Source organism: Oryctolagus cuniculus, chromosome 5, assembly GCF_964237555.1.
Source record: "Oryctolagus cuniculus chromosome 5, mOryCun1.1, whole genome shotgun sequence".
Lineage (NCBI taxonomy): Eukaryota > Metazoa > Chordata > Mammalia > Lagomorpha > Leporidae > Oryctolagus > Oryctolagus cuniculus.
The window spans coordinates 48,708,908-48,732,450 of record NC_091436.1 but is presented as its reverse complement, the minus strand read 5'-3'; positions in this window follow the sequence as shown (position 1 = coordinate 48,732,450).

Sequence of the window (23,543 nt, the reverse complement as noted above, 5' to 3'; positions counted from 1 at the left end):
GTGTTGGTGGCAGGGGCCTTGGTACTTGGGCCATATCTGCTGCTTTTCTAGGCTTATTAGCAGAGAGCTGGATGGGAAATGGATCAGCCAGAACTCAACCTGGAGCCCATATTGGATATTGGTTTTGTGGGATTAACCCACTGCCACATTCTATGAGTTTTTTAAAGTACCCTCATATCTGTTTCATATTTGGAGACAACGTGAGACCTGTCTTCCAGAAATATGCTTTTTCTTGGTAAATTGACATTTGACTTCCCCAAGTTTAGGACCATACCCTTGACTGAAGATAATGCTCTACTGTGATCTCTCATGATAGTCAAGGTCAACTGGGGAATGTCCCTATGTCTATAAAGTAGGCCAGTGTCGTGGTGCAGCAGGTTAAGCCACTGCCTGTTTGAGTCCTGGCTATTCTGCCTCTGATCTATCTCCCTACTAATTCTTGGCCCCCTGCCACCCATATGAGAGACCTGGATGGAGTTCCAGGCTCCTGGCTTTGCAGGCATTTGGGGAGTGAACAACTGGATAAAAAATATTTTTTCTCTCTCTCTCTCTATATATATATATCTGTAACTTGGCTTTTTAAACATAAAAATAAATAATTTTTTTAAAAAAAGTACTGCTAACTGAAAATTCTCCTCTTTTTTCCGATTTCTCTTTTTTCTTTTGCCCTTAACTGCTCCTTCTTTTCCTCTCTTCTTCCCCCCTTCTTCTCCTTTGAATTAATTTATATATATATATATATAGAGAGAGAGAGAGAGAGAGAGATTTTCCATCTGCTGGTTCACTCTCCAAATGGCTACAATGGCTAGGACTGGGTCAGGTTGAAGCTAGGGGCTTAGAATTCCATCTGGGCCTTCTTTTATTGTGTTTTGCCTTTTAAATGAATGTTTTAAAGGTTTTATGTATTTATTGTTATTCATTTGAAAGGCAGAATGAGAGAGAGAGAGAGAGAGAGAGAGAGAGAGAGAGATGGAGATCTAATAGCTTACTCTCCAAATGTCCATAACAGCCAGAACTGTGCCAAGCTGAAGCCAGGACCCTGCAACATCTTCCAGGTCTTCCACATGGGTGGCGTGGCCCCTAGTACTTGAGTTGCTTCCTAGTATGCACATTGGTAGGAAGTTGGATCACAGGACGATCTGGGATTTCAGCTCTGGTTCCTTGATATGGGATGTGGGCGTCCCAAATATGCCCCTTCCCCTTAGTCTTTGTAATAAATTTCCATGCCCAAATACATAAACTTACCTCATTTTAATGATATCATGATTTTCCACAGGATGAATATTTTGTACTACATCTAATTACCCATTTATTTATTGGACATTTCTATTTCTCCCCAATTTTCATTATAACCAATAATTCTGAAATATTTGTGCAGATATTCTAGCATTGTGTTTAAAATTAAAAGAAAAAAGTTTAGCTAGCAGAATGCCCTTCTTCCCCTATGTGACATACCTCTAATATTTCACTAAACTCCACTACCAGCATATGGTTACTTCATATGATCAACATTCTGACTCATGATAGAAATGTCTTGATCATAACAGAAGTTCTTAGTTCAGAAGAGTATGCAGTTTTATCCATAATCACCAAGAATTTTGCTAAGGGAAGATCAAGAACTCTGTCAGACATTTCATTTTTTATTAAAACTTTCTTTAAAGATTTATTTTTTATTTATTTGAAATGTAGAGTTACAGACAGAGGAGGAGGTAGAGGAGGAGGAGGAGGAGAGAGAGAGAGAGAGAGAGATATCTTCCATTCTCTGGTTCACTCTCCAAATGGCTGCAAAGGTCTGGGGATGGGCAAGGGGAATTCAGGATCCCGGAGCTTCCTCTGGTTCTCCACATGGTTGTGGGGCTCAAGCTCTTAAGCCATCCTCTGCTCTTTCCCAGGCACCTTAGCAGGGAGCTGAATGGGAAGTAGAGCAGCCGAGTCTCAAACCAGTACCCATATGTGATGCAGGCGTCGCATTACCTGCTATGCCACAGAGCTGGCCCTTGTCAAAGACTTCTAATTTATCAGTACTCAGCAATTCCTTTTAACTTTTTGCCTAGCTAGCTGTTTGATACAAAGATCTATAATTAAAAGTCAAGATAATTTCAATATGACAAACAGTATCAGCATGAAGATGAAGAAATAGCTCAGATTGCGTAACTTCTATGTGTTCTTTCCAAATAAGCATAGCAGTCCACACTATAAAGAGAACATACATCATTTCTAAATAATATTTAGAAAAATTATAAAAGTAATGAATATTATATAAAATTAGAATTTTTTTTATTTGAAAATCACAATTACAGGGAGAAAGAGACACACACATGCAGAGGGAGACAGATGGTCTATCCACTGGTTCATTCCCCAGATTGCCACAATGAGAGGATTGCACCAGGCCAAAGCCAGGAGCCAGGAGCTTCATATGGGTCTATCAAGTGGGTATCACAGACTCAAGCACGTGGGCCATCTTCTGCTGCTTTTTCCAAGCCATTAGCAGGGAGCTGGAACGGAAGAGAAGCTCTGGTGCTTGGGGTGAACCTCAGGTCTCAGATGAGGGAGCTGAACCAGAGAGATGCAGTAGTCTACAAACCACATTCGAGTGAGGCGTCAGGGCTATCTTGGGAAAGGATGAAGAACTGAGTTTATAGATTTCTCTTTCCTTCTCTCTCAGGCCAGAATTGTGCCTTTTTTTTCTGTTTCACTGTGAGATTTACTTGAAGAAATTATTCACGTATTCTTAAAGATAACATGAAACGTTTTAAAAGTACTTGAAGGGGCCGGCGCCGCAGCTCACTAGGCTAATCCTCCGCCTTGCGGCGCTGGCACACGGGGTTCTAGTCCCGGTCGGGGCGCCAGATTCTGTCCCAGTTGCCCCCCTTCCAGGCCAGCTCTCTGCTGTGGCCAGGGAGTGCAGTGGAGGATGGCCCAAGTCCTTGGGCCCTGCACCCCATGGGAGACCAGGATAAGTACCTGGCTCCTGCCATCGGATCAGTGTGGTGCACCGGCTGCAGCGCACCGGCTGCAGCGGCCATTGGAGGGTGAACCAACGGCAAAGGAAGACCTTTCTGTCTCTCTCACTGTCCAATCTGCCTGTCAAAAAAATAAAAAAAAAAAAAGTACTTGAAGGTAGCAAGAATTTGATAGTAAATTCCCATACTTCACCTATGATCATTTGTTTTTCTTTCTTTTTGTTTTTTAATTTATTTATTTGAAAGGAAGAGTTATATATAGAGAGAGAAGGGGAGAGAGAGAGAGATCTTCGATCTACTGGTTCACTCCCCGAATAGCTGCAAAAGCCAGGGCTGAGCCAGGTCGAAACCAGGAGCCAAGAGCTTCTTCTAGCCCTCTCATGTGGGTACAAGGCCTAAGCCTAAGTACTTGGGCATCTTCTACTGCTTTTCTAAGGCTATAAGGAGGGAGCAGGATCAGAAATGGAGGAGGGGTGGTGAACCAGCAGATGGATGATCTCTCTCTCTCTCTCTCTCTTTTTCTGTGTGTGTGTGTGTGTGTGTGTGTGTAACTCTGACTTTCAAATATATATATATATACACACACACACACACACACACACATAATTATCCTGCCTTTATCTCATCTAACAAAATTAACAATAATTCCTTAGCATCAACTAAGTGTTCAGATTTTTCTGATAACTCAGGAATATCTTTTTTACAATTGATTTGTTTGTCTCTGAGAACAAAGTCTATACGCTAAATTTTGTTTAGTTTCTTCATTTCTTTAATAATTATTCTCTCATCCTTACTATGACACTGATTTGCTTTTGGCCAACAAAATTTTAAAATTGTCCATTGGTTTCATATTGGTTTATGATATTTATCCTAATGTACATAATAGAGTTAGTTCTGGTCCATCAATTTGTTTTCTTGAACTGCGTGTAGTGTTAACGTTATAATGGCCTCATAAAAGTTACTTCAACTTCAGGATAGATTTTATTACTAGAAGGACATTTTAAAGTCAATCTACTATTTTAACATTCATTTTTTCTTAAAGAATAATTTTTTTATTTGAAAGTCATAGTTATAGTAGTTGGCAGGGTCGGGGGGGGGATCATCTTTCATTCACTGGTTCACTCTCCAAATGGCTGCAATGGCTGGAGTTGGGCCAAATGGAAGTGAGGCGCCAGGACCTTTTTCAGAGTCTCCCACACGGGTGCAGGGGCCCAAGCACTTGGGCCATCTTTTGCTGCTTTCCCCGGGCACATTAGCAGGGAGCTGGATGGGAAGTGGTGCAGCCGAGATTCAAACTGGCACCCATATAGGGTGCTGGCACTGAAGGCAGTGGCTTAACTCTCTATGCCTCAGTGTTGGTCCCTAAAATATTTTTAAATTATTTATCTGAAAGGCAGGGATACACAGAGAGAAGGAGATATATATAGAGAGAGAGATTTTGCTGGTTCACTTCCCAAAAGACCACAATGATCAGGGCTAGGCCAGGCTGAAGCCAGGAGCCAGAAAATTCATATGGGTCTCCCACATAGGTACAAGGCCCCAAGCACTTGGACCATTTTCCACTGCTTTCCCAAGTGCATTAGCAGGGAGCTGGATAGGTAGTGTAGTGGTTGGGACTTGAACCGGAGCCCATATGGGATGCCAACATCTTCAGGTAGCAGCTAAACCCACAGTGCCACAACGCCAGCTCCCTAAAATCTATTTTTATTAAGTATTCTCAATTCTTCTTCCATGTACAGCCTGAGATCCTTTTAAGCTTGTTTTTAATGTAAATTATATTTATTTTATTTATTTGAAAGGCAGACCTATATGAAATGACAAATTGAAATCTCCCACCCTCTGGCTCATTCCACAAATGCCCACAACAGCTGAGATTTGCGTGGCTGAAGTCAGGAGCCCTGAACTCATGCCAGGTCTCTAGTATAGTTGGCAGGGATCAAGTATTTACCAGGGTCTTAGCCACTGCAACAAATGTTTGCCCCAGATCCTTTTCACTTTATAAGAAAAAAAATTGTTTCTAAATTGAAAGGTTTGGGGCATAGACTCTTACCAGACATAAAAGACTAGGGTAAATCCACAATTTTTGGAGCAGTATATTGTTTTTAAACATTTCTGACATCAAATATCTGAAAACCAATCTAGAAATCAAACATATCAGCGGCAGGTGTTGTGGCAGTGGGTTAAGTCACAGTTTGGGACATCCATCCCACATCAGAGTGCCAGTTCCTATCCAGCTTCCTACTAATGTATCCTGGGAGGGAACAGATAATGTCTCAACTTCTTGGACCTTGTCACTCATATGAGAGCCTTGGATGGATTTCTGGGCTCCTGGCTTCAGCCTTGCCTAGCATTTGGGGAGTGAACTAGGGAATAGAAGATCTCTTTCTTCCTCTGTCTGCTCTTTCTCTGCTACTCTGCTCTTGAAGTAGATGAAAATAAATAAGCATTTAAAAAGCCTTTTAAAAATGAGCCAAAACTGATAATGTACATTAAAAAAAAAGCAATTAAATTCACTCAATACTTTATTTCAAAAGTTGATCCAAGGAAAGGGATTATTTAATTGTCAACAGTTGGACACAATGTAAAAGCAAAGCAATGCCATGGAGAATTGTGCTTCTGTGGTGTAAGCAGCTGACAAGGACACTTTTTTCAGCTGACTTCTGAATTGAATCCAGGGAAAAAGTGAGAAGATGGAAAGCTAGAGATAAAAATGTTTATGAAACCAAGGTGAGAGTTCAAGAACATTTGATAGATTTAGTAATCTTGTTCCAGAGGAGCAGAATTGGAAGAAAAGATGAAGAATTAAGATTTTGCATTTTTATTCATGCCCTAAAAAATCTATTCAGATCCAGCCTTATTGCAGACAGTTTAGATGATCAATTAAGTGTTATAATCTACCACAACATGCTGATTTTATGATGTATTGCTATCTGTATATATTGCAGAGATGCGATTTCTAGCTTTTGCAACTTGCTTGACATGTTTGTGAGAGACATGTCAGGCTGGTTAGGAGTAACTGGCTGATTTCTCAACTCAGGGTAGGACTCTGTGTATCAAGGTGAAAAGGAACTTAAAGACAACTCAGATAGATTTTTCTGGGGATACTGAATTCCCAAGGTATAGAATTCTAAAAACTGGAATCCCGAAATATAGGCCAGAAGCACACAATACTCTTATTTTTTTGAAAAATTATTTATTTTATTTGAAAGGCAGAAAGGTAGACAGAGACAGACAAAGAGATCTTCCACCCACTGGTTCAGTTCCCAAATGCCTTTGACAGCTAGGGATGGGCTAGGCTGAAGCCAAGACCCCAGGACTCAATCCAGATCTCTCATGTGGGTGGCGGAGAACCAAGTATCTGAGCCATCATCTGCTGTCTCTCAGGGTGCATGTTATCAAGAATCTGGAATGGGCAGAGCCAGGTCTCAAACTCAGGCACTCTATCATAGGTGGGGGCATCCCAAGTGGTAGCCCAATTGCTGCAGTAAACTCCTGGTCCCCAATCCTTTTCTTACTGGCAAACATCTTGTAAGTTAGATCAACAGAATGACCCAGGCTAATATTACACAGCAGGTCAACAGACAATTTCCAGAGTTGTCTTTCCAGCAAATAATAAGAACTTGCTAGACAGCGTCACATTAGAAAAACCAGCCCCTATCATGTTATTCATTTTAGTCAGTTGCTGACAAAGGCTTGTGTTTTCTCACACTTTAACTTACCAAGTATTGACATTTCTCAAGCCATGAAAACACTAATGCAGATACTTTCTGCAAGTCATGATTAATTGCATATTATCTCCCTAAGCCACTCATTGGCCTAGAACCAAGCACCAGGAAGACAGTAGAGGACAGTACCTTCTGGTATTTGGAGGGAGTTGGTGGTAGTTATGGTTAAGTGCTATCTCTTCTAAAATCACCTCTTTTTTTCTCTTCATTTTACTTTTTATATTTACTTAAATTTTTTAAAAAGATTATTTTTATGTATTTGAAATGCAAAGTGACAAGGTGAAAAAAGAAGAGACAGAGAGTGAGAGATCTTCCATCTGCTGGTTCACTTCCCAAATTGCCACAATAGCCAGGGCTGAGCCAGGCCAGGTGCAACAGCTAAGAACTCCGTCAAGGTGTCCCACATGGGTGGCATTTGGGCCATCTTCTGCTGCTTTCCTAGGCACATTTGCAGGAAACTAGATCAGAAGCTGAGCAGCCAATGTTCACATGAGATGCCATTTTTGCTACATTTCCTTTTTAACAATGCTATTGATTCTTTTTTCATGCTTAAAAATTTATTTAAAAATATGTAATAGAGCCGGCGCCGCGGCTCACTAGGCTAATCCTCCGCCTAGCGGCGCCGGCACACCGGGTTCTAGTCCCGGTCGGGGCGCCGGATTCTGTCCCGGTTGCCCCTCTTCCAGGCCAGCTCTCTGCTGTGGCCAGGGAGTGCAGAGGAGGATGGCCCAGGTGCTTGGGCCCTGCACCCCATGGGAGACCAGGAAAAGCACTTGGCTCCTGGCTCCTGCCATCGGATCAGCGCGGTGCGCCGGCCGCAGCGTGCCGGCCGCGGCAGCCATTGGAGGGTGAACCAACGGCAAAAGGAAGACCTTTGTCTCTGTCTCTCTCTCTCACTGTCCACTCTGCCTGTCAAAAACAAAAAACAAAAAACAAACAAAAAAAAAAAAATAAAAATATGTAATAGAATTACACAAAGATATTAAAAAAGTAAAATGCATAGAGAGTACATTTTTGTTCCCAATCTATCCCTAACTTACATTAACCTACCTAAGTAATTTTATTTTCCCATGATTATTTTGCAAGTATGAATGCGTTCTTTCCTTCCTTTTCTGTGAAGATTGGACTTTCCCCATATTCTTCTGCACTGGATTTTTATGAATTGTTTTGGTCTGAACCATTCCTCCCCACCTGCTGTTGGAGATAAATACCTAAGTATTATAATGCCATTGATTCTTGCTCACACATAATTTTATTTTGTATTTGAACTATTAACCCTCCATTTAAGAAATGCCCTTAAGATTTCGGTGCAAGTTCAGACATGAGCAGCATTGTAAAAGAAAGCAAGAACTTAGGAAAGAAATTATCCTGAGGGTGTTAGCATAGCCCTGAAAGCTCCATATTCTGTGCACGTTGTTCACATGGTCTGCAACACATTTCTTCACTGGTAATTCTTATCTTTCAAGACTTATCTTTGTCATCATATCTTTCCCAGACAGCCTGACTCATCTAGATTATGTACTACTGCCCCATGATTCTATAGTCATCATAAATCTCTATCCTGTATGGTAATTGTAGTTGTAATTGTAATCTTTCCCTATATGGTAATTGGTTATTTTTGCTCTCTGCCTTCAGTGTTAGAATGTGAATTTTATGAGAGCAAATACTGTTACATTTATTATTGGTCACCAGTGCCTCCCATTGTGTGCAGAACATATAATAATTGCTTAATCAGTGAATCTAGTTTACTTTAAGGATATTATCTCTTTAGATATAAGAGAAGGAAGGGAAAGTGATTCTGATAAAGAAATGTGTCTGTCAGACAATCCTTTGGTCCTGTTTCTTTGTCCTAGATGGAAGGTTGGAAAATAAGACCTGAAGGGGTATTTTACTACAACTCCTGTAAGAGGCTAAAGCTTAAGGCAATTCTGCTTTAAGACATACTTGTTCATAACCAAATTCTGCTTTAAGACATACTTGTACTACTTGCAATAGCAAGCACAACTTCTAAACAGTAAAATCTGTGATGGTAGGTGACCAAAGTGATCAAAATAGAAGAGATGGAAATTGTTGACATCACTGTAATAATAGATAATTCTATGTTTCTGAGCACACAGGAGACAAATATCAACCACATTTATATCATGGTCATTGCCTTTGTGTTTTGTTTGTTTTTGTTTTCCAATTTTTTCTGCCTTCTCTGGTCTTAATTGAGCATTTTATATGATTCCATTTTATCTTTTTTTTTTTTTTAAGATTTATTTTATTTATTTGAAAGACCAAGTTACAGAGAGAGGTCTTCCATCCTCTGGTTCACTCCCCAGACAGCCACAATGGCTGGAGCTATGCCAATCCAAAGCCAGGAGCCAGGAGCTTCTTATGGGTCTCCCGCGTGGGTGCAGGGGCCCAAGGACTTGGGCCATCTTCTACTGCTTTCCCAGCCCATAGCAGAGAGCTGGATCAGAAGAGGAGAAGCTGGGACCAGAACTGGCGCTTCAGGCCAGGGCGTTAACACGCTGCACCACAGTGCCAGCCCCTCCATTTTATCTTATCTTTTAGCATATGAATTATACTTCTCCTTATAAACAAAATAAAACAAAACAAAAAACTAGGGTTGGCCCTGTGGTGGTGCCGGCATCTCAAATGGGCACTGGTTGGAGTCCCAACTGCTCCTTTTCTGATCCGGCTCCCCGGAATGGTCTGGGAAAGCTGTAGAAGATGGCCCAAGCCCTTGGTCCTCTGCACCTGCATGGGAGACCCAGAAGAAGCTCCTGGTTTCTGGCTTTGCATCAGTTCAGCTCTGGCTGTTGTGGCCATTTGGGGAGTGAACCAGCAGATGGAAGACTTTCTCTCTCTCTCTCTCTCTCTCTCTCTCTCTCTCTCTCTGCCTTTCAAATAAATAAACAAATCTTTAGGATAAAGGAAACTTCTTTAGGGAGCAGGTGTTGTGGCACAGGAAATTATGTTGCTACTTAGGACTTGGGACATCCACATCCCACATCTGAGTGATTGTTCAGTTCCTGTCTATTGCACTTTTCTGATTCAGCTTCCTGCTAATGCGACTGGGAGCCAGCAGATAATGGAAGAACTGCTTGGATTCCTGCCACCCACATGGGACACCTGGATGGAGTTTCTGGCTCCTGCCTTTCATCTGGCCTAGTGCCAGTTGTGACTACTGGGGACTGAACCAGCAGATCTCTCTTTTTCCCTCTCCCTCTTTCACTTCAGTTTTTACATAAAATAAATAAATCTTAAGAATATTTTTCCCATTGGACTATAGTCTGCAGTATACATTGGTAGCTGGCTAGTTCAAGTTCATCTTCAAGTAACACTTCCTAGACACTGTAGTGTCTAGGAATATCCCCAGTCTCCTTTCCTATTCCTTTTAGCAGCAATGTAATTTGTTTCACTTATAAATGCATTATTGCTGTTATTGTGAATAGTTATTTCTCAGATGAATTAGGAATAAAAACTATTTGTCTTAATTTATTTCTTCTTTGACAGTCTCCCTTTCTTTATAAAGTACCTCACATCAGGTGCATGCTCAATGATAATGAGCTCCAGAATATAATAAAATTTTGAAAGTGATGGCTGGGAAAGAGGTTAATAGTAGTTTAAATTACTTATTTTATTTTAAAGGAAGAGAGAGAGGGAGACTTAAAGAGAGAGTGAGAACTCTTATTTGTTGGGTTACTCCTCAAATGTCTGTAACAACTGGGGCTAGTTCAGGCTTAGGCCAGGAACTCAGTTTGTGTAGTGGCAGGGACCCAAGCACTTACCCGCTGCCTCACATGGTTTGCATTAGCAAGAAGCTGGAATTTCGAGCAGAGCTGGCACTGAAACCCAGGCACTTCAATATGGGATACAGGTGTCCTAAGTAGTGTCTTAACTGCTGTGCCAAATGCCTGCTCTGGTACATTACTACTTGATAAGCTCCAGACTTTATTTGGATTTTACCAGGTTTTCTACTAATTCTCCTTTTCTGTTCTAGGATCCAATACATAGTAATGCATTGTCTCTCTTCAATTTTTCTGGTCTGTGACAGTTTCTCAGGCTTTCCTTATTTTTCATTACTTTGGAAAATTTGGGGGCTGGCACTCTGGTATAGTGGGTAAAGCTACCACCTGCAATGTCAGAAACCCCATATGAGTGCTGGTTTCAGTCTTGTCTGCTCCACCTCTGATCCAGCTCCCTGCTGATGAACCTGGGAAAGCAGCAGAAGATGGCTGAAATCCTTGGGCCCCGGCACCCACATGGGAGACTCAGAGAAAGCTCCTGGCTCCTGGCTTCGGCCAGGCCCAGCTCCAACCCTTGGGGTCCATTTGGAGGATGAATCAGTGGATGGAGGATCTCTCTCTCTTTCTTTCCTTCTCTCTCTCTTTGTAACTCTAGCTTTCAAATAAATAAATAAATACAACTTTTTCTTTTTTTAAAAAAAAGGAAATTTTGATGAGTTCTGGGTAGGCATCTTGTAGACTATCCTTCAATTTGAATTTTTCTGATTTTTTCCTTCATATTTGAACTGGGTTTATTTGCTTATTTTTCTACTTATCAGAATAATACCACAGAGGTAACGTATCCTCATCAGATTATATCAGGGAGTATGTGAAGTTGGCATGACTCATCATTGGGGTTATTAATCTTGATCACCTGGTTAATACTTGTATAGTATCTGCCATCTATCTCCATTGTAGCTACTATGTTTTCCTTTTTATATGCTGTTTCTAAGTTGTGAATCACTAAGTACAGCCCACACTCAAGGAGAATGGGGATTCATCTCCACCTTCTGGAGGGAGAGTATCTGTATATAATTTTTGAAATTCTTTTATAAAAGAAAATTATTTATCTCTTCTTTTGTTTACTCATTTAATTATTTATAATATAAACTTGAGCTCATGTGTGTTTTGTTTATTTTATGTTATATAATGGAACCCAATCCAAGACTGTTATCATGTTGCCTACATTGTATGTGTTTTACATTGTTCAAGTGGAAAGTTTTCAGGTTGGCTCCTGTGTGACTTTGATATGTCCCATTCTTCCTGGGGTTTTCTTGTGTACACCTTTACTTTCTTGTACTAAAAAATGCTCCAGGTCATCTTGTGTTTTGTCTGCCCCAGTCCTAGAAAAGCTTTTTTTGCTTTTATTGAGGATGATTAGAAAACAAGATCTAGTAGCAAATGTGCTGTTGCAGTTGGGAAATCATTGTTTCTAGTAAACAGTACAAGGAGACATACTGTGTGTACATGTGTGTACGTGTGTATGGACTTATATGTGTGTATATTCATCAATGCATATGCATTCTGATATATATATATGTATATATATTTGTCTGTGTATCTATCTATAAAAACTGAGTTCCTACTGAGATCTCCAACTCTAGTACAATGTGGTTAATTCAACACTTGTCCCATTGATTGCAATTTCTGAGACAATGAGACCACTGATTTCTTTAATCTCTTAATTTGTATATTTATTTATTGCTTATGTTGATTTAAAATATTTTTAAAATTGTTAAGCTGTACTCCAGTGAGAAAAAGTTATAAACCCAAGTACAATGGTTTTCTTTAAAGATTTATTTATTTGAATGGTTGAGTTACAGCCAGAGGGGGGGGAGGGAAGAGAGGAGAGAGAAAGAGAAAGAGATTGGGAGAAATCTTCCATCCACTGGTTCACTCCCTAAATGGCAACAATAGGTGGGGCTGGGCCAGGCTGAATCCAGGAGCCTGGTACTCCATCTGGGTTTCCCACATGGGTGGCAGGGGCCCAAGCACTTGGGTTATCTTCCCCTGTGTTTGCAGGCTCATTAGCAATCAGAAGTGGAGCAGCCAGGACTCAAACTGATTCTCTTAAGGGATGCTGGTGTCACAGGTGGTGGTTTATCCACTGAGTCATAATGCCTGCCCCAGTATAACATTAGTATATATACTTTTGTCTTTAGTTTTACAGTTTCTATTCAAAACATGTTTTCCAAAGACACCTTGTTCAGTTCCTTTTCCCACCTACTTTAGAGACATGATGCTCTACATTTGTAATACAGTTAGACTCATTTGTCACATTATGAATTTTGATAATAGACTATCCTAAATTTGGCCTCTGTGTCCCTCCAGTATACCCTCATCATTTCCTGGCACTACAAGCTGTTCAGCGCTCATATTTAACTCTCCCTGTCCCTGTCCAAGAAGTAGACAATTCTTCAAGGATCCTAAGGGCATCACTGCTTTCAGGTCCTTTTGATGGACAAATTTAGAAAATATGTATCTAAAGTTCCATGGGCCATGTGTATATGTGTTTCTAATTAGTTACTTTGAATTTAAAAATCGTTAAAGGACAACCACAAGAATTAGCTGCTAGCATGCTTAGAAACATGTCACCATCCTTCTCACAGGCATCTCTTCTTCATTGTTTTCTAGTTAATGTGCTCCTCTCAAGTACAGAATGAATTATTATTGTTTCTTTTCAATCCTATTGTGTTCTACTATTTTTAATCAGTTCTGAGAAAGTACTTGTTTCCTTAAAAATGTGCTTTCACAGCATTGTATGGGAAAACACACTCAGCTACAATAAAAATATGCTTAAAAGTGGAATTTTGAGGGGTTGGCATTGTGGTGCAGTAGGTTAAGCCATTGCCTCTGATGCCAGCATCTGGTATGGGAATACTACTTTGAGTCCTGAGTGCTCTGCTTCCAATCCAGGTCCTTGCTAATGAGCCTGGGAAAGCAGTGTAGGATAGCCCAAGTGCTTGGGCCACTACCACCCATGTGGGGGAACAGGATGGAGTTCCTGGCTCTTGTCTTTGTGTGGACTAGTTACTAGCCATTGTAACCATTCAGCAAATAGAAGATCTCTCTGTCTCTTTCTCTCCATCACTCTTCTTGCAAATAAATAAAATGAATAAAGTGAATCTATTTAAAAAATGAAATTTTGGAACATGCATAATTTAGGGAATTTTATACACTAAATCACAACATGTAAGACTTTAGACCTCTTGAAAATTTTGGGGCCATTGATATGGCTTAGCAGATTAAAGCCCTGGCCTGAAACGCCGACGTCCCATATGGGCACCAATTCTAGTCCCGGCTGCTCCTCTTCCGATCCAGCTCTTTGCTATGGCCTGGGAAAGCAGTAGAAGATGGCCCAAGTCCTTGGGCCTTGCACCCGTGTGCGAGACCTGGAAGAAGCTCCTGGCTCCTGTCTTCGAATCGGCGCAGCTCCGGCCGTTGCAGCCATCTGGGGAGTGAACCAGAGGATGGAAGTCCTCTCTCTCTCTGTCTCTATCTCTCTCTGTAACTCTGTCTTTCAAATAAATAAAATATTTTTTTTCTAAAAAAAGAAAATTTTAATTTAAAGATGACCTCAAATATTCTAATTTTGAAGTTAGTGGTTTCAGCCAGTCTTATTCCTCCACATCAGGTTCAAATAGTTTCATCAATGACTTTCTTCCAAAGTAGATGCATGATTTTCAGATGACAAATGCAATATTTAGTGTAAGAGAGATAAATGCTCTCATGTTTGCTTTTCATCGCTTAGCTATTTGAATTAGGCAGTTTGTTACACTGATGTTGGAATTGCAATAAACTTCTGGAACAGCTGTTTGTGGGACATTTTTCCACTGTCATTTTGAAAGCTGAAGACAAATTTTAATATTAGAACTTCAACATTTTGTCACTGAGTTTAAACCTTATGCTATTTAATAACATAATTAGATTATTATTGAAAAATAATTAAAATTTGAACATACCTTATAAAATGAAATTAAAATAGTCATTAGAACTTAGAATACTTTTTTTCTGTCATAAGAATTTAGGTTGCTCCCTAAACATGATCTGAAAACTTGTACAAATCTGTGGTGACTCTGTAACTTCCCAGGCATTTTGAATAAGGTAAAAATTTGGAATGGGACATTAAAATTGGCTTGTAGTAATTATAGATTTAATAATTTTAAAACAAGGCCAACACTGTGGCTTAATGGGCAGAGCTGCCGCCTGAGGTGTCATCATTCCATATGGGCACTGCTTTGAGTTCCAGCTGCTCCACTTCTGATTCAGCTTTCTGTGAATATGCCTGGGAAAGCAATGGAAGATAGCCCAAATGTGGCCCACATGGGGTTCCTGGAATACACTCTTGGCTCCTGGTTTTGGATTGGCACAACTCCGGCCATTGCATCCATTTGGGGAGTGAACCAGCCGATAGATTCTCTCTCTCTGTTTCTCCTTCTTTCTCTCTTTCTTTAACGTTGCCTTTCAAATAAATAAATAAATCTTTTAAAAATTAATTTAAAAATGCCACAGGAGATATCCATGGAAATACTATGGGAGAATGCTTTCTTAAAAACATTTTTTAACTTTTATTTAATAAACATAAATTTCCAAAGTACAGCTTTTGGATTACAGTGCCCCCCCCCCATAACTTCCCTCCCACTCGCAACCCTCCCATCTCCCACTCCCTCTCCCATTCCATTCACATCAAGATTCATTTTCAATTATCTTTATATACAAAAGATCAGTTTAGTATATATTAACTAAAGATTTCAACCGTTTGTACCAACACAGAAACACAAAGTGTAAAGTACTGTTTGCGTATTAGTTATAGCATAAATCTTAAAAACATTTTTAATATTTTAATTGCAACTATAATGGATCAGAATTGAAAATTTGCAAATGCTCTTTAAACATTTCTTTTCTTTGATAAATGATCCTACCTAAGAAACATAGTTAATTTTTTGTAAGAAACATTTGTCCTCTGACTTCTCCATTCAGTAACAGTAATTGAGTAACAAGTACCCTTAGGACTTAAGACCATGTAAACACAATTTGTCTAAAGTATATTAAGTATGTCCTCTTTTTATCAAAATATGTCCTCTTTTTATAGAGGAAATGTCCTTTTTTAAAAAATTTATTTGACAGATAGAGTTAGACAGTGAGAGAGAGAGACAAAGGTCCTCCTTCCGTTGGTTCACCCTCCAAATGGCCGCTCCGGCCGGCGCTGCTCTGATCCAAAGCCAGGAGCCAGGTGCTTCTTCCTGGTCTCCCACACAGGTGCAGGCGCCCAAACACTTGGGCCATCCTCCACTGCCCTTCTGGGCCATAGCAGAGAGCTGGACTGGAAGAGGAGCAAATGGGACTAGAACCCAGCGCCCATATGGGATGCCGGCACCACAGGCAGAGAATTAACCAAGTGAGCCACAGTGCCAGCCCAAATATGTCCTCTTTTTAAAAACAAGGATTAATCAATAGCATATTATAAATTTTCTTAGGTTTATTTCTGTTGTAAGCAAAGATTACAGCTTTTTTTCTGTGTAATATTAAACAACATGCACAGATTGGGTAATAAGCTTAGTTTCAACTTAAAAAAAAGAAACAAGTATAAATTTCAGTCTTTTAAAAAAAGTTTCAAGTGAAACAAGCAATGACTTGCATATATAACATCAATTCTGAATACAATATAAATTACACCTAGGAATTAGAATTTATGTAGATTGAGTTCTGCTGCTTTATAAGCATACACAATTATATTGTAGAACACAGTACAGTGGCTTCTACAATTTGAAGCAGTTTTTTGTCCCAAATGATCTATTTTGAAAGTCAGAGTTAGAGAAAGGGAGAAACACAGGGAGAAAGAGATCTTCCATCTGATGGTTCACTCCCAGATGCTTGCAAGAGCCAGCATTGGGCCGGGCAGAAACCTTGAGCCAGGATCTTCATTTGGGTCTCCCACGTGAGTGGCTGAGGCTCAAGCAATTGGCCAATCTTCCACTGCTTTCCTCAGGCCATTAGCAGGGAGCAGGGTCAGAAGCGAAACCGCTAGGACTTAAACAGGCAGCCATATAGGATGCCTGAGCCAAAGACGGAGGCTTAATCTATTATGTCACAGCGCTGGCCCATAAATACATCTTTAAAAAAGAAAATGTATTGAATAACTAAATATAAAATGTTACCAACTTTATCCTTTTTAATTTGACAGCTGCTTTGAATATTGATATCTAGTTGGGTTCTTCAGCCTCTCCTTTACTTATTATAACTCAATCTGATATTTAACACCCCTCAGTGCTGTTGTTTCTTAAGTGTTTATTTTGCAATGCACAGTCACATGATCATTTTGTCCAACTTCAGTTGTTTTTTCCAAAATTTTGTTATCACAATGTATTTTATCATCTTTCGCGAGCTGAACATGTATTTGCTTTTGAGACTAGACAGAATGCTTTTAGTTTTCATTTAGATTTCTCAGCATTATCTGTGATGAATCATCCTTAGTTTTTTGGGATCTTTAAAATATACAAATATTATATGTGAGTCACTTTTAATTTTCTAAGCATTATTAATTCTTTTTAAAAATCAATACACATTTTTTAAATTTTGCATGATTTCCATTCCTAAAGTAATATAATCTGATTTGGGGTTAGCTATTTTCTTTAAACTTCTTCTGATATTTGGGTTTTGAGCTTCACTATAAATTTATGTAGATATAAATACAGGTAATTTATTGTTTTTTTATGGAAACCATCTCCATATCTAAATCCAAGTGAGGGGAAAGTGCAGTTGCCTTCCTCAGTCATCATTTGGCTTGTTTCTGATCTCCCTGGGTGCTCCGGTTGCACATCCAAGTGAGAACCTTCCTGCAAGACGTGACAGCCTCAGTGATGCCACTTCCTGCCAGCCCAGGGCTCTTCTGAGTTGATCATGCCTGCTCCTCAGTTTTGTTCTTCATGTTGTCTTTTAAAAAGATTTCATATGGTTTTGTTACAGGTTTGGGTGATGTATTAATTTTCTTGTTATCTATGAACATATTTGTAATTTTAATATTTTAAGATATTATCTGAAATACTTTGTTTCTACTTTAAGCTTTGTAATTCAGCATTTAAACATGCCCAAGTCTAGTCCAAGAAAACATACTCCAAACAGAAAGCAATCTCTTTTCCCTCAGCCTCTATGTAGTAACAACCTGGCTGTCTTTCCTCTCCTTCACAGCCAAACTTCTTTTAAGGATTGCATATATATTCTGTGTCAACATACCCAACTTACTCTTCCACTTACTGAAATCTTGTTTCTGGTGCATGTTCAAGAGAAATTATTCATGGTCCCCAACGACACATACATTGTCAAAAGAAAGGGGTGGCTTTCTGTCCTTGCTTTACCCTTGGAAAGTCAGTATAAACCAATCTCCTTTGGTCTCGGAATTGTCTCCTGGAAAATATTTGGGTATTTCACAAGAATGCAAAACATAACCTGTTCAAGATAAAATTATTTCTTACAAATCTGCTTCTTAGCTGGAGTTCTGCAGCTCATAAAGAGTAGGTACAGTTTTAGTCATTAATATTTGCATTTTCATTATTTCAGACTATATAGGTTTAGGGAATACAAGAATATGCTGTGGAGTAGAATGCAAAAATTAGCATTTTTAATCCAATGATAGAAAACTTATGCTTTTTTCCTCCCAATAAAATTCTACTTGAGAAGTTTCCATATGACCAGAAATATAGCTTGTACGTGATACCTGGAAAGAATCTGTGACTCCAAGCCGATGGCAATTAAAGAAAAAAAATGATCATTGAGAGTAAAAGTGATAAAACCTCCAATATTGAGGAAAAGTAGCCATCTGTGGGAGTTACCAAAAGACGGCTTACATTTCTCACTGGAGACATTAAAAAGAGTAAAAAAAAAAAATCTAACAAAGCATTCTGAATATCTCATTGGAATGTTCAGTAAGCTAAAGGATCAAACTGAAAAAAGTTATTAGCTAGAAAACAGAAAACAAAATTACAATGTGTCCAATATTAAGATGTATATCTGCAAAATCTCCACCCTATGGTGCAAATGTGGGCCTCAGACTCCCAGAATGTAGTGCCATTAAATATTTCAATCATATCACTGACTCCTCTTTTACATTTGACAGTTTAATCATAAACCAGCTTTCTATGGAGATCAGCCTATATGAAAAGAATATAGCTATGCTACAAGAACCTACTGATATAAAAGCAAAAGTTGATGCTAAATTTATACCTCAGTCCCTCTTGAGTTAGCTAACCTGATTCAAGTCAGCTATAATTTCTGAATTTCAAATTTATCAATAATCTCTGGGGCCAGTCTCCAGAATATGAAATTCTACTTAAAGTAATGCCACCTCCTTGCAGAAGATTATTTTTACATGAGAAGTCACAATTGTGCATTTTCTATGAACTTTTAAAAAAACTCCTCATATGTATGGATTTCAAAGCATTTTGCCTCAAAATAAACATCTTTTAATTCCATTATCCATAAACGTTCTTCTCTTTGTAATGGTTCAAATTTCAACCAATGTATTGCTAGTAACTATAGAAATAAATATTTGCAATTGAATGTCAGGACTTTTTCTTTGCCATTCTATAGAATAATATCTTTTATGTGAAGCTTTTGTCAGTTTTAAATCTTAAAATTTTCTTATTACATCACACAGATTTGTTACTCAGGTGGGAATTATGTGAACTACGAGAATGATTCCACCATTCAACATGAATTAAAGGATGAGCAGGAAACCCAAACATGTCACTTCAGAATACATGCTTTGGGTGATTCTAATCTCTTGACTCTTTTCAACAATTTATCTTGTATTTCTCATCACTGACTTTCCAAAGTGAAAATTTGAGATTTTATTTTTTCTTTTTAAATGTATTAATTTTTAATAGCCATCATTATCAAATCCATTACTGAAACCATCTCTTTTTATATATTCTCAACTCTCAACATACGTGTACAGCTGTCAGTTTGGATTTTTTTAAAATGACTTTCCTTTTCTAGTAACACATATAGTTTTAATTAGTTTTTTCTAAATATTTTGATTCTTACACCTTTTTTTACATCTCCAATATTCACCATGAAAAATATTGTCCTGGTTGCTAAAGCTGCAATTTCTGTGCTGTTCTTTGATGTATAAAGATTGTTTTGCTCTCTACAAATTAAGAGACTAAATTCAGGACTAGCAGTCTGTGTTTTGAATTTTCAGAACTAAGCATATTAAAAAAAGGGAAAAATAATGTAAATATGAATCATATTAAAATAAGTCCTACAACTAATGGTCTGTATTTTAAAATTTTTCTACTACTACATTTGTTAACTAAAAAAATACTTAAAAAAATGGGTGTACCTGTGAGTTAGTCATGTGAAGATAAGAAATACAAAAAAATTTTTTAAAGATTTATTTATTTATTTGGAAGGCAGAGTTACAGAGAAGCAGAGGCAGAGAGAGAGAGAGATACAGAGAGAGAGAGGTCTCCCATCTGCTGGTTCACTTCCCATATGGCCACAACGGCCGGAGCTTTGCCGATCTGAAGCCAGGAGCTAGGAGTCAGGAGCTTCTTCCAGGTCTCCCATGAGGGTACAGGTTCCCAAGGATTTGAGTCATCTTCTACTGCTTTCTACTGCTGAGCTGGATTGGAAGTGGAGCATCTGGGACTTGAACTGGCACCACTATGGGATGCTGGCACTGCAGGAGGAGGCTTTACCCACTGTGCCGGAGTGTCAGCCCCTGTGCATTCATCTTTATGGACTTCAGTAATGATGTCACATGTTCCTATTTTTTCCATCAAGTTTAAAAATTTCAGAATTTGGTTCAATATTTGAATTTATTTATTTTTCATTTGAGAGGGGGAGAGAGAGAGAGAGAGAGCCCTTCCTGTTTATTCCCCAGTTGCTGGGAAATGTCTAGGGAGAAATCTGAGAGCTGGGAAGAAGCTGGGGGTCAGAAATTCAACCCAGTCTCCCCTGCAGATGATAGAAATCCAATTAGTTGAGCAATCACCACTGCTTCCCAGGGTGTGCATTAGCAGGAACCTGAAGTTGGGAGCCCAAGCTGGATATTGAAACCAGGTACTCTGATGTGGGATGTGGGTGTCTTAACTGCAAGACTAAATGCCCACCCCCGATTCACTATTTAGGTAATCCAAAAACAATATTCCATATAATTAGAAGTTTCTGTGATTCATGGAAGAAAGACTTAGAACAAAAAATAGTCTTGTCTGCTTTTTCTTCTTCTATGTTCTCCCACAAACCAAAATTATAATAGATACTGGAAATAGTTTTTGATTTTTTGTTTTGTGCTAAACATTGTTCTAACAATACGTATGAAATCTCAAAACAACCACAATTCTTATTCTCTTTTTTTTTTCAGAAAAAAAGTTCAAGATATTTCTTTGTTGAGCATCTTACAGAGCCATTTTTTTCATTCCTGCCCCCTTTTTGCTAGTTTCTGTACTTCTATAGCATGTACAGTTTGTAGAACTTCTAGGCATTCTTTTAAGTTAGTCTATTAATTGAGTCATTCTAACCTGCTCCAGTATTCTTCTCTAACCCTTGTTAACATTCTAAGCCATTTTGGGGGCTAGGAAGAGATGTATATAAATACAATATAAAGTACTGTTAACATTGTACACTTGTTTGTACACTAACCATGAAAGGGCAGTACATTGTTAATGGCTCTCCCTTTCATTTCAGTTGGTTAGGTTCATTTTAATTTTACATGATTATCAACTATAACAATGGATTACATGAATCTTTTTTGATTTAGCTATTTAATAAACTTCAGAAGATTTTTCCTGGCCCCATGGCTAGCCATTTGGCTCTCCAAGATACAATTTTGTCTGGCTCATTCTCAGTTTTTACAATGGAATGATTTAAATTTGGAAGTTAATTGTGGGAACGAGGGTAGGATTCATGTTGGCCTTTTTTGAGAAGCAATGATCTATGATTACAGGAACCTAAGAAAGAGCAGTGCTGGGAGATAAGTGCTTCTATTGAGAAAGTGTTAATTATGTTCATTAGCGTTGAGGCAATCTGACTAGTTTGCATAAAGGGAGGTTTTTGTAATGAGGTAGGTGCTTAATTCCATCAGAGAGTGTGGGCGTATTCAGGTGTGGTCTTGTCTCCACAATCTGGAAGGTTTCACGTTCTTGGTTTTTAAAATGCACTGCATTTTGGTAGATCTGAATCTACTAATGCTATGGCCCCCAAGCTCAATGACATTTCTCCATCTCAAGTTTATCCTCATAGCCCCCCTGCTCCTCTCCTAGAACTGCTAAAAGGACTAGATGATAACAAGCATTCTTTTCCTTTTCTTCAATTTAGATCTTTAAAAAGTGTATCCATTGCTCTAAGTCAATAAAAGGAAGATGTTTTGGACCAGTAGCTGTGCAAACTCTCGCAGTAGATAGCAATAGGAAAAAGTGAAGGCTTTTTGCTTGTAAAAACATTTACTGTCTCCTAGCAATCCGCAGTGATGCTATGCAAGTCTGACAATAGATAAATGTTTTCCAATGTCATAAAACTTTACAGTAATACGGGAAGGTTACTTAACTGTTTGCCTCGGGAATTGATGTTCTGATTCTAGAGTTTCAGAAAGCTTTGACTATATGCTAACTTCACAGAATCATCAGTCAAAAACTATGTATACTTAAAGTCATAATCATTATTTTCCAGCATCTACATTTTTCAGGTTGGGAAAACAGATCCTGGAACATTAAATAAACTTCCAAAATCACATGATTATTTTAGTTATAGAGCAGGGACTAAAACATTCACCATTCTCATTTAAAATCCACTCCTTTCCCCCCATGATATGATACTGAGAATGCTTAGGAATGAGGCCGAACTGGATGGTAGACTGGAGAAGAAACAAGGAATTTTAGAGGTTCTAAAAAATAACTTACATTCTTATGGTATAATGATGGGGTTTACCAATACATAGTATATGTCTGCCATTCTAATAAAAATGATTTGCTTCTCAATTTGAATTAAATATGATCAAAACAAAGATGCCACAGCTGGGGCATCTATTCTACTACACTGTTCATAAACTGAAAGAGTGGACAAGACCAGAGAGCCTATGGGACTCAGAAATGAGAAGAAAGCCAGGAAGAGACTACATTGAATTGGAGAAAAAATGATCATCTATAAAAGGGACCAGAGTACTCAGCTCCAGTTGATCTAATGTAAGTATGTGAGCTCAATGCTGTCAGATATTCCTGGTCAGAAAAATTATATTTCAATAATACATGTGCTAAATAAAATCAGCCTGCAGATAGGATTACCAGGCCTAGGAAATAAAAATACAGACTTCCAGTTAAATTTGAATTTATCTGTATTTATTTGGCAAACCTAACTATAAGTCATATACTTCAACACTTTGTTGATGGAAAACAGAGATATTGACTCCTATGGCTTGTACCCATCTCAGGCTTGCCAGTAATCTTCCCTTAGGATATTACATATCATTCTGAAGACTTATGTTCAGATATGGCTGCACTCCTTTTACACAGTAGAAAATTATTTGAATGTCATTTTTTTTAAATTTTAAAAAATGTATTTATTTTCATTTTATCTTGAAGGGTGGCAAGAAAGAGAGGGAGAGAACATACACTTCTATTCACTGTTCATCTGCTTATTCCCTAAAGGCCTGCAATAGCCCAGGCAGGGTCGGGCTGAAGCCAGGAGCCAGAATCTCAATCTGGGTCTCCCACGTGGGTGGCAAAACCCAAATACTTGAGCTATCATTGCTGGTCCCAGGATGTGCATTATCAGAAAACTGGAAATGAAGTGGAGCGGGACTTGAACCCAGACACTCCAATATGTGATGCAGGTGTCCCAAGCAGTTTCTGAAGCACCGGACCAGTTGTTCACCTTTGAATATTATACTCTTGAGATGGTAAATTTCACTTTAGTATTTAAGAACAAAGTATGTGAGCTTCCTCTAATTACCTTGATAGCACAAGTTGCATAGAGACGTTTATTGCTAGCTTCTAGTAAAGATGAAGGTCTTGAATATAAAAAATACTTACATGAAGATTTTCTGGGAAGAAAAACTGCTTATGTATTATTACAGGCAAACTGTA